This window comes from Chamaea fasciata, unplaced genomic scaffold, assembly GCF_029207755.1.
Source record: "Chamaea fasciata isolate MVZ Bird 193981 ecotype frontalis unplaced genomic scaffold, bChaFas1.0.hap1 SCAF_3, whole genome shotgun sequence".
NCBI lineage: Eukaryota > Metazoa > Chordata > Aves > Passeriformes > Sylviidae > Chamaea > Chamaea fasciata.
The window spans coordinates 63636582-63650639 of NW_027094088.1; the positions used below are offsets into that span (position 1 = coordinate 63636582).

A 14058-nucleotide genomic window follows, 5' to 3' on the forward strand; every position below is an offset into this window, starting at 1 on the left:
ATCTTCTTTGCACCATGGACATAAATAATCTGGAAAAGAGGCAAGAGTGTCATGGCTGGATGCTTGACTCTCCTCTCTCAGGAGAATCCTCATTTTTAGCTTATGTCATGCGTTTCTCACCCTAGCTGCTGAATGGTGAGCAGCTGCCTTCCCCTGTTTTCTCTTTCCTCTGCTTCTACACCTGGACAAGATTCCCGAAGGAGCACTTCCTTCCTGGATGTAGAGACAAGAGGGCTTTGCCAAACAGCTGTTCCCCCTGCATGAGTCTTCCCCATCCTGAAATCTTGCTCTGCAGGGGTGGGGGGATGCACTACAGCATGCCATTCTGCATACTGTGTTTCCTAATGGACTTTCTACTATGTAGACCATTTTAAAATCCCTTTGCTTTCTATGTGAGCAGTCACTGTTGCATTTCTTATTGCACCTATCTGCCTTGTCTGAAACAGTATTTGTGGATAAGTAAAATTCATAATTTGAAATTTAAATGCATAAAGAATATGGGAACATGAAAGCAGTGGTGTTTTCTGGCAATTGTGAGGATGTTCTGCAGCTGCAAGTTGCAGTTTGCGAAAATTTATCCCAAATTTTGAAGGCTGAATGTTAAGTTATCCAAATTTTGCTTCTGCAGCCTGTATCCAACTGCACTGAGTGCCAGCTGGTTATTTCTTTCATATCAACCAAATACAGCTTATATATATTTTCTTACATATCAGACATGCATGGCAATTTTAACAAAGATTTTTTAAAGTACCAGAGATTATTTTAGTTCAAGGTCTTGACTGGTAAAATATCCAAAGTAAAAGCTATAATGTGTTTACTGTTGATACTGTTCATAATATTAATATCGAGCTGCTAAAGTTGCTGTCTTGATGAACACCAGCTCTTCTGTTGCATTTTATGATCCCAAATTTCCTTACTAACAAGCTATGATTCCTTAATGTATTTAGCACATTAGCTGCAATCTTGGCAAACACCAATCCATCTGTCCTTTGAGCAGGGTGCAAAATAGGCTGACAATGCACAGAGGGTGCCTAAAGCAACTTGTTCTGCAATGAACTCAGATGAACGAATGTGACTCAGTGCCTGTTGCTGCCTTTAAAAATAATTGTCCAAAACAGCTGACTCAAGCAGCCCATAAAATTCTGCCCATACAAAGAGCTAACCTATGCCATTTGATGACTTGTTTTGGCTGGTTTGTGCTAAGCATTGTCATCCTATTCCGACCCACAGAACACCATCCACTCCGCCACTGAAAGCATTGAGACTTTTGCAGTTGGCTTCAGTGGTGTGTGGAGTCTGTGATTATCCCCCTACAGATATTGGTCTCTAAGAACAGTCCTCCTCCCACCACTGTTTTCATTAGTTGCTGGGCACCTCCCACTGCATTTGCAGGGATGGAGCTCCCAACTCTCCACTCACTGGACTATGAGTCTCTGGAGCAATAACTTTATGAATGTGTGGGTTGAAAGTTGTGAGAGATGCTTAAGGGGAGTGCCAAGGGACACTATCACATGAAAGTGAAACATTCTAGACTTCATAGCTCTTCAGCCACATTCAGCTTGGACTATCTCTCCTCCTATTAAAGAAAAAGCAATAAGCATAATTTAGTAACATCTTCTGAGACAATCTAATATTTGGAAGAAAGAAGGATAAAATCAGGGAACAAGCTTGATGTTGAAATGAGACTACTGCTCATGCCAAGCGACAATGAGCTCCGTGCTGCTGTGTGTCAGGTCAGATCCATAAAAAGGAAGCAGATGTGATTCTACATGGGATGTGTGTCACAGCCTCAGGGTGAGGCAGCTCACACAGCTGGCTCCACATTCATGTGAACGTGCCTCTTCCATGCTGATCAGATAGGAAAACACATGAACTTTGGTCAGAGAAGGAGAATTAGCAAGCAGGGCAATAAATATCAGAAAAGAAACTGTTGGATGAAAGAGAAATGTAAAAGGATGGATGTTCTGGTAGGCATTTGAGAAAAAAAAAAATAGAAGACGTTAAAACATATGGAAATTATTTGTGGAGATATGTATTATTTCAGCATAGTTTCAGCCACCAACTGCTGCTCTAGTCTGCCCACTGTAACCTCTTCTGCCCTCTTCATTTTCTCTTCCTCTAGTTTCTCTCTTCAGTTCACATAAATAAGCTTTTATAGATAACAGGTTTTCTTTAAAATTAAATTATTAATCATATTTTTCAATTCACTCACCTGTCTACTAGCTATATCACCATCTCCTTTTTGTGTCTAGGACTTACAAACTTTAAACCTTTACCCGTCTCCAAATTTTTCGGCTGTTATCTTCAGGGTCTATCCTCAGTGCTTTCTGACCTTCCCATAACTTCCTTATTATTCTTTTAAACAGAACTGTCCTTTTCAATAAGCCTTATATCAACTTTTCTAAAATTTGTTTATATTTCTCCCATTTAAAATGTGTCCAGAGATTGTGTAAAGGAGAGCAGAAATTTTGCCTGAAAGCAAAATCTAGGAAAATGACTGAAAACTATACATCATATTAATTAAGATTGAGGAGTGATAAATACAAATTTTCTTTTCAAAATTTCCTTTATTATTAATTTTAATGCTGTAATTTAAAATACATTGTTACAGTACAAAAATATTAATGTTTGAAACTGCCTCATTTCCAAAAAATAGCACGTATTGGATGCTTCAAAAGGTGGTGTATTTTCTTTAGAATTTCTCTTCGTTAACGGTACAAAAATTGAAAAGGGATGCTTTGGATTACAAGGAACAAAAACTTTGAAATCAAAAAGTCCTTCTTCCTCTGTACAGCTTTAAAAAAAAATTTGCAATTTATGGTACATGTAAAAATGTTTTCAAAAGTCCAGGAGAAAAGAATTACATGGAAATGTTGGAGATAATTATGTTTCATAACTCTTGGCTAGTGTATTACAAGAATAATCTGATTTTCTTACAGGTACAAGCATATTAAGTGTGCAATCCAATAGTTTTGTGAAAAATTCCTGCTAACTTCCAATAGCAAATATAGAAAAATCTCATTATTTTATTTTTTTTTCCAACTCAAAGAAATCAGATTCTAAATCTTTCTTCTCAGTATGCCAAGTCTATGTATTCTTGAAAATTCTTTACCAGGGTGTACTAACATCAAAGGATAATACAAAATTATATATAACATCTGCCCTGAAAAACATGTCAGTATTGCATTTTAAATACGGAAATATAACTTGACTCTACTGTGGGTGTTACTAAAATCTTCTACATAAGGATGAAATTGTACTTTATTTTAAGTTGTATTTTCCACCCATTTCTGTAACCACTGAAAATAGGCTTGTGTGAATTCTTTAACAAACCAATTTTTTCCTGAGTAAAGCTAGAGTTACAGAAGCAGGTCATATTTCGGTAAAAGAAAAGTGTTTTGACATTACTCATGGGCCACATTTTTAAGGCAAACAGAGAGGGTATTATCTCTTCCATGAAGCGTTTGAGTAGCCGCTTCTAAAAGTTTCCAGCTTTGAAATCTGAGAAATTTCCAGCCATGAAGAGAAAATACATTGTCCTCCTGCTCCTTCTCTCATCTATAACAGTGCACTAGTGAGAATAAAATCTTCTCACAGAAACTATTGAATACTTGAAATTGAACTTTCTAAAATAAATGCATGGAATTCCATGAGATAGGTGCAAGAAATAAAGAATCAGAATTTGCTAAATACAGACTAACTCCTGCTAAATTTTACAGAAATGGTTTAAGTTAGATTTTTTTCCTACTAAATTTCTCTCTATCAGGTGTGCCATGGAGTTCACTTCCCCCAGATATGCTTTTATCTGATTCAATGGCAATATTGTGAACCAGTACATTTAGCCCAGGCAAAAGTATATATTCCTACCTCAAAAAAAAACCCACACAAACCACAAAACATAAAACAAAAAGCCCCCCACCAAAATCACCAAAAGCAACTCATGAATTTGACGTAAGTGGTTTCACATTCTTTGAGGTTAATTCTTTCACATTCTTTACTGACAGCAAAGAAAAAAATCTAAATCCACAGCAACAATAAATTAAACAGATGAGAAAGTCACATATTAATCTCATTACTGGAAAAGAATCATGAAAGAGTGGAGCATCAGATGTGAGGCTGAGGTTTTCCTTTACCCCTGTAAAAAGTGATACCAGATAAAAGGTGGAATAGTGCAGGCACTTTTGAACAAATTGCATCCAGATGTGCACATGGGCCTGATCCAAGCTGCCCTAGACTGACAGGAAGACACTTGCTGATTTCAGTGCTCTTCAGAGCTGGCTTTCAGAAGATTGGTTTCTCAGCCAAGTGCCACATCACCAGGTCATTCCTGCACAGCTGCTCTTCCAACAAAATGTCCTGAGTCTCCGATGTGGTGCTTCTGCTGGTTTGTGTTACAGCACTCCTGGGAAGGGGAAGAAAAGGGGATGGAATACAAGAATAAAATAGTTATTTAGATGAAGCTTCCTTAGAGACAGAGAATGAGAGAGAGAGAAAAAAAAAAAAAAGAGAGAGCGCAACTGGGAGAGATCAGACAGAGGTTTTTGCCAGGTTCTGTGAGCAAATGATATCAGACATTTATGGAGGCTAAAACAGTAACAGCCAAATTTCTCAACCTTGAAAGAACCCACTAAAGGCTCTGGAGTGAGAAAAGGGGCAATCTATCTACTCGGCCTGCTTGACGTATGTGCACGTCCTGGACATCGGCTGTGCAGAAACCTCTAAAACCAAAGCACTTCAGTAGTGCTGCAGAATCAACATTTGCATCTCTTGCATAACCTTGGAAGGGACAATGAGCTGACTTTCCAAATATTTCTAAAAGAGCTGTATACCTTCACTAATCTGGAGAAAAAATATCCATGCCAACAAATGGAACACATGGGTTTCTGCTCAGGTTTTCTGTTTCTGTTGAAATCTAAATATAAAGCAAACCACAGAGTTGTGGACAATTCTGTTTTGGTGTTAAATAGCCAAACTCCATTGAAATTAATAGAGTTGAACCCCGAAATACTGTCTATTGTTTTTCACAGTGATTCTATGCTTTTATATTCTTGCACTCACCCTGACATTTCTACACTAATGTCTCATTTTTTGATATTCAAGCATAGATAATTATGCAAGGATTTTATTTAAGGCAAGGCATCTTCATTTCCAGTGGCAGGAGATCAATATGAACTGCCCAGTAGAGGGTGCTACTTGATTTTAGGAATAAAACCGGTCAATAAACTTTAAGAATACTCATATTTCCATGAGATTATGCAAATCATGGAGGGCATCAACTCCTTCTGACAGCAGCACTAAAGAAACTGAAACGTGGTATACTTTTTCATGCTTGTTTCAGGTGGTAGTATAAAGTGCTGAGGAGTGATCTAAGGTGGTAGTAAAACTTTGGGTTTATGTTCTGACATCAGTCTAAGTGACATTAGATTCTACTGCTCAGAAATAAGCATTGTGTACACAACTCATGCTCTTGGTTCATTGTGGTGGATTTCTCATTTTATATTATCTCTCTACTAAAGCTGGCAGGTTTTTACTTCTGGATAGACTTTTAGCTCTTTGCCTTTTACCAGACCAAGCCAATCTGGCTGAAATTTCAGAAGTTTGTTATTCTGGCAAAGTAGAAATTTAATGGTAAGTTTGAGGTAAATTCAACAAGACGTTTGGGAGACATGAGGGCTCAAAAAAGGAAATGGTTTCACCTCTTGAAAATTTTTCTAACTTTTTTTTGACTCATAGAAACTACAAAATATCTTGGCTGAGAAACTTGAAATTTTGTTTTAATCTTTGTAGATGGTGATTCCTCTTTCCTTTGATTTCTTTTGGGATGCTTCAGGGGGAAATTATTTAATCATTAAAAAACATTTATGCAAAAGTTTAGGCTTCCTAAATCTACATGTCAGCTTGTATAGGGCTTATGAGATCTGTGGTAGGGAAATGCAGCTTTCCCAGACTGTACAGACTGTTTTACAGGTAATTCTTGCGATCAGGGCAGGGCAAACTTCCTTTCAGAATAGGCTTTAGTAGGTTTCAGTTCCACTACAAGATCTGAAGGGTCCCACCCATAGCACCATTAGGTCTTCTGAGACCTGCTGGAGGCAAAGGCCATTCCCATAAAGGCGTTTTGCTTCCTTTTTGTCTCTACATCTGCTTAGACCTCTCCTCCTTGCCTCTGCACGTACATCTTTTGGCAGGATTGGAGGGAGAAGATATTCTCCACCACAAATCTAAAACTGGTTCTGTAGGCTCTGCCACTCCCCGTGTATGGGCCAGAGGCAGGCTTGTATGTAAAGACCTGCCCCAATGACATCGAGGAAAAAATCCACTTTTGTGTTCACACTGAGTGGTAAATGTCCAGTACTGGCCCTGAAGATCACGTCTTTAGGTGTAGTTAACTGTTCTTCAGTAGTTAGCAAAACTTTCCACAATGAGGATTGAAGGAGATTTGAACATTCACAGTCTCTGATTTGTTACTTCTATTGGCCCAAAGTCTAAGGACTGAAGTAATTTACTGGCATCATTTTTCATAGAATACTATGAAGTTGAGGTTCCCTAATGATTTATGAACAGAATATAGTCAGAATTAACACCAACGTGGTGAAGGTTCTGTTCCATTATTTGAGATGTTTGTGCTGCTCCCAACTTCTTGTATTTACCATGAATTATATAATTTTCAATCCAAAAAATACAGACATAAGGATGTAGGACCAAAAAACGTAAGTCAGAAAGAATCTGTGGAAGTTTGGAAAACTTGAAACCAAGCTGTCAGAAAGGAATAAGGGAGGTATGCAAAAACTATAAAACAATTAGTATTACACCTGCAGGCAGAATTATCCTCCAAAGTACAGAATATTTTCTGAAAGTAATTTAGTGTTATTGAAATGTTGACTAGCAAGAACAATGTGTAAACTTAGTCCTGAAACACACACTGTTATGTGTGACATGTCCTCCTGTCAGCAAACTCTGTATTTCCCCATTCCATCTCTTCTCCTGTCTCCCTATCCCAAACTACCCCAAATTTTACTGTAGGATCTATTTTACAGAAAAATAAATTTTTAAGAAATTTTGGTTTGTTTGCAGGTACTGGTCCCACTTTTTATGTCAATAAGAGAACTAGTAGTGCTACAGAAGTAAAAAATTGGTACCTTAAAGATGATTTACTGAGTTTGCATTGGTTAAATTAATGGTGTCCTGGTGAGTTCAAAGAGATGTGGACTTGGGTGGGATCAATGACAGAGAAGTGGCAGCTATCTCAAAAGCATTGGAGAAGTGAAAAAAAAAAATAATAATTTCTAAAAACTATAGAGAAAAGTACTTCCCAAAAAGTTATTTCTGGAGGGCAAAGGGAAAACAAGAACAAAATTATTTTCAATAAAAATCCTCATTACATTTAACAAAATGATTATGATTTATAAGTATACAGCCCGTTTACAAAGACTTTTTAAGCTTCACTTTGCTAACCTCTTCTACAAAAGAAAAGTCTGCACCGGATAATTTTCAACTCTTCTATTTCTTCCCTTCCATCAAGCAAAAGGGTTGAGAAAGCACTGACGAACAGAAGACCAGAAATGGAGAACAGAACAGAAAAGATCTGTGCTAGGACACCTCAGGGGCTATCCTGAATGTTGTCCCTCTTTAAATGCATTTTAAGAAAGACATTTTTCTTCCTGCAAATAACTACAAGGACCATTCATCCATCACCTAAAGGAAATTTCTTCATAAAAATCCATTTGTCTTGTAATTTCTCTGTTCACAAATATGTGTTGGGTTTTTTTCATGAAACAAGTCCATCACCTTTCACATACATGAAAGAGAAACTCCAACAAGGAGTGCTTCAGGTTCATTATTTGGCTCAGTTATTTGCCAGATGTTAAGTGAGGCTGTGTTTTGGCTAGCCTGTATGCTCTAATGTAATATTAAACCAACTAAAACATTTAATGGGGTCCAAGTGCAGACCTGCAGTTAAGAGAAGCATTTAATGGAAAAATAAAATTCCTGAAATTTAATCTTCACTCTTGAGATAATCTAAGTTATTCAGGCTAAAAACATAAATTAAAATCAATATACTGTTAAAAATATGACAAAAATTCACAGGTTTTCAATCCTAATAATCTCCACCAACACTCAACCTATTTTGCCTTCAGGATAACATTGCAATGTCTAGGAGCACTAGTTGTAAGGGACTCTGATCTCTGCTTCCAATTCTCCTCCTGAGGATTGCAAGCTATCGAACTGCAGACATGGTTTCCATGTGTCCCATTTTATAATCATATCAAGAAATTTATTCCACCAAACATCCTTAAATGGCAACACTGTTGTTTCTGGCTGTCAGTTCACAAGAATATCTGGATTATTAACTCATCCAAATGCGAAATGACAGGTTAGCTACTGGTACGGTTACCGTGTGATTGAGAACGGCATAAAATGAAAAGCACTTGGTAATCGATTAATTTTTTTTTCTCTATATGCCAGAAGATGATTTTTGAGGGTTAACAGTTATCATAGTAACCCCAAAGCCTGCTTGCAAGATTAATTGTCCTCTTCCATTGTTATCATTGCTCTACTTATGAAAATGTAATTAACATGCTTTTATTACTTTATTTATTCACCTGGTACATAGAATAGACATCACAAAACATTATCCTGAACAAAAAAAGGGGCATGAAATGTGTATTAAAACGTTATAAAACACATGAGAAAGCTAAATGAAAAATCCTGATTGCTGGTGTCACCTGGTGACAGGTATCTCTGGCATAAAGTCTGCCCTTTTTGGATGATGTGCTTTTAGTATCATCCCACAGCTAACATTAAAGCAGTAAGATAATTTTGTGAGAAAATATTCTTTTTGTTTTACCATTTGCAATGCTGGGTCCCTATAGTTCCGCAAAAGACCTGTTTTGATCTGGCTTTTTTTTTGGAAGGCCCTTCTTGACTTGAATGAGTTTCATATCAGGCCTCAGTTCTGTACCAGATAAAACTCTCCCAGCAGGATTTTTCTGCCATCCATCATAGGCCAATTAGGAGGAACCAGGAGGTTATCAGAATCTTGAGGTACACAAGTAATTGTGAAAATTACTTCTGGCTTGTTTTTAAGAGGGATACAAAATTATCCATTTAACTGTTTGGAATCACTCAAACTCTCTCAACTATGCCTCAAATAGTAATTGTTTAGCTTCTTGGAGTTGCTCTGAGATTATATACATTCTCCACTTGCAACCCATCATTCAGGACCTGTCACCCACTTGTGAGTAGCACAGACATATTCAACTAATTCTGGTATAAATTTGAAATCACATCACAGCAAGACAACATTAATTTCTATCTTCCTCTTCATTGGTGTTGACAATAATAAATAGGCAAATGAATAGGGTGATAACTAGGTGTTCATCTGTTTACATGCATAAATAGTGATGAAAGAAACACAAAAGAAAGATGTGTGAATGGCCTAGAAAAAAAAGAAAGTAGGTAAAGGAGTACTTTTTGGTGCATTCAAAAAAAATAGATACAACTTATATGGGCTTAATTCTACCTGCATGTATTTGTCCTCAACCATATGTTTAAGAATGATTGCACTGTCAGGACTTAACGAGAGGAATGAAACAGTGTAAACTAATATCCATTTGAAATAATATTGAACCTCTTCTTAGTGCAAAGTAAGAGGAATGTAATGATGTTGAGACAGGTATTTTGTTTAGAAGGCGCTTTCAGCTGTTTGAAAGCCAGGAAAGAGAAAGCTTAGACCTGTCTGGGTTTGCAGCATTTTGCCTGAGCACCTCCACTGCTAATGAGTGAAGCAAAGCCTTGTGAATTTGTGGTTGAAATAGATGTTCATAGCAGAAATATAATCCACAAATGTTGATACTTACTTTTCAAAGCAGTCGTATAAAACAAGTTTAATAAATATCACAAACATGAATATCCTAATATACATCTAACTGTAATTATATTCAGGTCACGTGATACAAACTTTTTCATTTTGGCAGCAAACTGCTTGGAAATCAAGCAACAGTAGCTAGAAATTACTCTAGGTTTAAGTCAACATTGTTCACAGTTTAATCCTCCATTTGCTGTGGTTATCTCTTATTTGTCTTCCACAGGAAAATGCAGATTGCTCTGTCCTTATTAGTTGACCTCCCGCTGCATCCTCGCCCCTTCCCTCCAGTTACTTCCACCTCAGTGGCACCAAGTTCGGGGAAACAGACAATCCTCAACTTCCTTGAAGCAGGAATGTGAGAAGCCTTTCAAAACATATGCTCTAAATAAGAAATTATTATCTTGATATAAAAATTATTCCACAAAGAAGGCTTTGATTTCCATTTGTGCTTTTCCTTGACTTAAATGTAAGGACATACACAAAAGACATTAAAAGAATTTCCATATATCCCCAAGGCCACAGAGATACAAGAGTTTGCTGTCTAGACTCCTCATTACTTTTCCTCTCTTGCTTTTCAATGAAGTGCATGCCAGCAATGGGCTGGGAGCAAATCACACCCCTGAATTTTGCCAGGGTACTCTCCCTTGCCTCTCAAGAGAGCCTCACCCCTGGCAGATCTCCCTCCCTACTTGAATCTGTACTCCTGGGATCCCAGCTTTCAACTCAGACAAAACTAAACAAAACAAAACAAAAACAAAAACAAACAAACAAGCAAACAAGCAAACAAAAAAGCCTGTCCTTCTAAACACCCTACAAAACGGGAACCTCCTGCTCTAGACTCGAGTGCTCTCTGTGGGTAACTGCGCTGTCCAACCTTTTGGGGTCTGACCAAAATTCAAGTGCCACAGTCCCTGGATGTACTCCAATCTTTAGGCCGTTGTTCTAGAGGTAGGTATCAACCAGTTTCTTCAGGGAAAGTGCCTAGAGTTAGTAAACTCAAATCCATCCAGAGGGGCTACATGAAAATTAAGAATGCTTTGTTCATAATTCTCAAATGCAGCTAAGTGGGAAAAATTCATTTAACCACCCCAGATGGGCAGCCCTTCTACTGGACATAAACACTTTCAGTGAGCTACTTGTGTTGGGGAGCTTTCCTCAGAAGGTAACATGCACGTGCCATCTCAGCTATTTTGATGCATAAGAACATGAGAGTGGTCTGACTGGGTCACACCTCAGCTCAGAGTCCTCTTATCAAAAAAGTCAAGAACTGGATGCCTAGGGAAGTTTGTAAGTGATGCCACTGAAGAATATTCATCCATCATTCAACCATTTGTGACTTTTTGCACTCATTGTCTTACATACAATAAATCTCAATGGATTTTTCTTAAACAAATTTGTCTAGTTGCTTTTTGAAATCATGTAAACTTTCAGCATCTGGAACAAGCTGTGATAAGGAGATTCAGGGCTTAACCATATATTGACACAGATGGATTAGTGGCAGTTTGTTTGAACCTTTCTCTTGGAACTGAATTACACTTGGGAAACTTAAGTGCTATTTACAGTTCCCTCTTGGTCCCTTAAGCTGGTGACTCGGTGGAATAAAATGTGAAAGTAAATACCTGCCAGTACCACTGAAAAATTTGCCATCATTATATTTAAGGTGTTTTTCTGGGGTGACATAGTGCTGTGCTAGGACTGAACTGTTAAAATAGGGCCTCCTATTAGGCCTGTTCACCCCTGCTTTTCACAGACTGTTATTTGTTCCTTCATATTCATTGCATTTCCCTCTGCTACCACTTCCACTCTTTTCCTTTTTTTCTTTTTCATGAACAGAAATATCATGTATTAATAGCAAGTACAACAGGAAGAATAAGAAATTTACATACTAAAAAAAATCCAATCAGACTGAGTTAAGGTTTTAGGACATTAAAATCCAGTTTCCCTTCTTATCGGGAAATAAAAATTCAGTTCAGATCTTGGACAAGAAGTAGCAAGGAAAGTTATTAAATATCACATTATCTTTTGATGGAGGAATAGATGCAAAATTATTGCTGGTAGCAGTTTAGATATTTAATTCATATTGAATAATGGAAAAACAAAAGAAGGAAAGAAAAAGAATCTGAATTATGTTGCATATATTTTGGTTTTGCTTTTTTTATCTGTGTGCAAACCATCTATTTGTTTGACTCAGGTCATTTTCTTGCCATTGTACATGCCATTCCCACTGTGGTATTACAGATAGGCAACACAGATAAACAGAAGAACCAAATAAATAGTCTTCAGTGTGATGAATGCAATTTATAATTAACAGGGACAGGGGAAAGATTCTAAGTGGAGGCTCAGAAAAATTACAAATCCTGATGTTCAACTTGTTTCTAAATTTGTCTGTGAAGCACTGATAAAATAGAATGAGAAAAGTCTTTATAAAGTAAATGATATATTATTACACAAAATAATAGGAACATGCAGTGCTGTAAGCATGAATTAGGCATCCTGCGGTTGACTTCTGCATCATATAAACATACTAGTCAGTCCAAAGCTGAAAACAGGGCCAGGAATTCAGTAATCAGTGTCCCTTGTCCAGCTATTAGTGACTCCCAAAATTCCTTGGAAAAAAGGACCCATACGGAATTACTCATGTAAGTAAAGCAAACTGAAAGAGCAGCCTATATATGATGACTAATAATATATTAACCAGAAATGGAGAGTATAAATACAAAAATAACTATTAAAGGTCACTGAATTCAATTAGATTTTTATACTGCATTTGTTGACATTAAATCATGATGCAAAAGGAAGTCTTGCTTAATATAATGCCTAAAGTAATAGAAACGAGTAAATGAATAATAATCATGCTACCAGTACACTGCACCTGTTGAATGAAGGCCTAAAAGACCTTTTCTGTGATTGGATTTGGAAATTTTTGGGATGGGAAATTTATTTCTGGAACCTTATGGAATTTCAAAGATGCTTCAGTGCTGACAATTCCCCTTGCATAGTGTGGACACATGCTTAGGGAGGTGACTTTCCTGCTTACTAGTTTGGTGTTGTTTTCAGAAGCAGATTTTGGGCATTCTTCACTAGAACATTAATCCATAAGGATTAATATCATTGATATAATTTATTTCCAAATTGTTGCTGATGCAGAAATAAATAGCTTCATTCTAATGGATTGCCACTCTCTTCATTTAGTCACCTGGTCCCTTTCTGTTTTAAGTTCTATAACTTTAACTTAAAGTCATGAATATATTTACAAATTTTTTGATACCATCTAAGTCAAATCAAGCCCATAAAATGAGCAGTTCTCAATTCTCTTGCTCATTACATTGGATCCTAGCACATGCAGACAATTTCAGACATTTCTCTTTTTTGTTCTCCTTAGTGCCTTGATTAAGACTGCTTTTAAGACTGACATTTCACTAAAAGTATGTCTCATGTTTATATCTGTTTTTGCTGTAAATTTAACAGTCTTCTGATCAATGCAAAGGACCAGTGAGACAGGGACCATTCACCCTGTGTATTTACTTCTCTGCTTAGAAGGTGGAACATAGTGCCTTCCACAAATGATAGCTTCTGCAAAGGAAACGTTACTCTTAACCATACTTGTCTCAATGGTGCTTCCTTATTTTCGCTCCTCTTACAACCAGGGAAAGGCAGAAATGGGAGGTCCAGACCAGCCACAAGGAGATATGACGAAGCTTATTAGTAGGATTCCTAGTAGTGATACAGCCCAAGGATAACCCAGAGAATCTGTGGCTATGTACAGAGTTCCTTCATCATTTGAGTTAGCCCACGGATCTTTCCTGCTCCTGGACAATCCAGTTACTAGGATGCCCAGTCTTCAAGTAATCTGGTCCCAGGCAAATAATTCGTTGTTTTTAGAGGTTCAGAAGAGACTATGACCCTCTCTCAGTACTAATGCATTATGATACTTGGGATCAGTGTGAAGTGCTTCACATTTTTATAGCACTGACCTCCTATTAAAAGATAATATGCAGCTCCAAAGCTTCCAATTCATGTATGTTGCTATTTTGTGTATATTTCAAAGACTATTCCAAAAACCAGTCATATGAATATAATGACTAGTTGACCTCCCAAGAAATTTGGGTTGCTGTGAGGCAAAACATAGGGTACAATTTTAGAATAGAGATTTTTTTTTTTCATTTGTAAATGCTAAAAAATTAGGGAAA

At 37.1% G+C, this 14058-nt stretch overlaps 1 long non-coding RNA gene across 1 annotated transcript in view; it reads right to left on the minus strand.

Moving 5' to 3' along the window:
- Positions 1–2581: 2581 nt before the first annotated feature.
- Positions 2582–14058, minus strand: part of LOC136287756 (uncharacterized) — a 28465-nt gene continuing 16988 nt past the window's right edge. Inside the window, exon 3 of the long non-coding RNA XR_010720304.1 lies at positions 2582–4402. This is a non-coding gene — a long non-coding RNA (uncharacterized lncRNA). The remainder of the gene's footprint in view (positions 4403–14058) is intronic.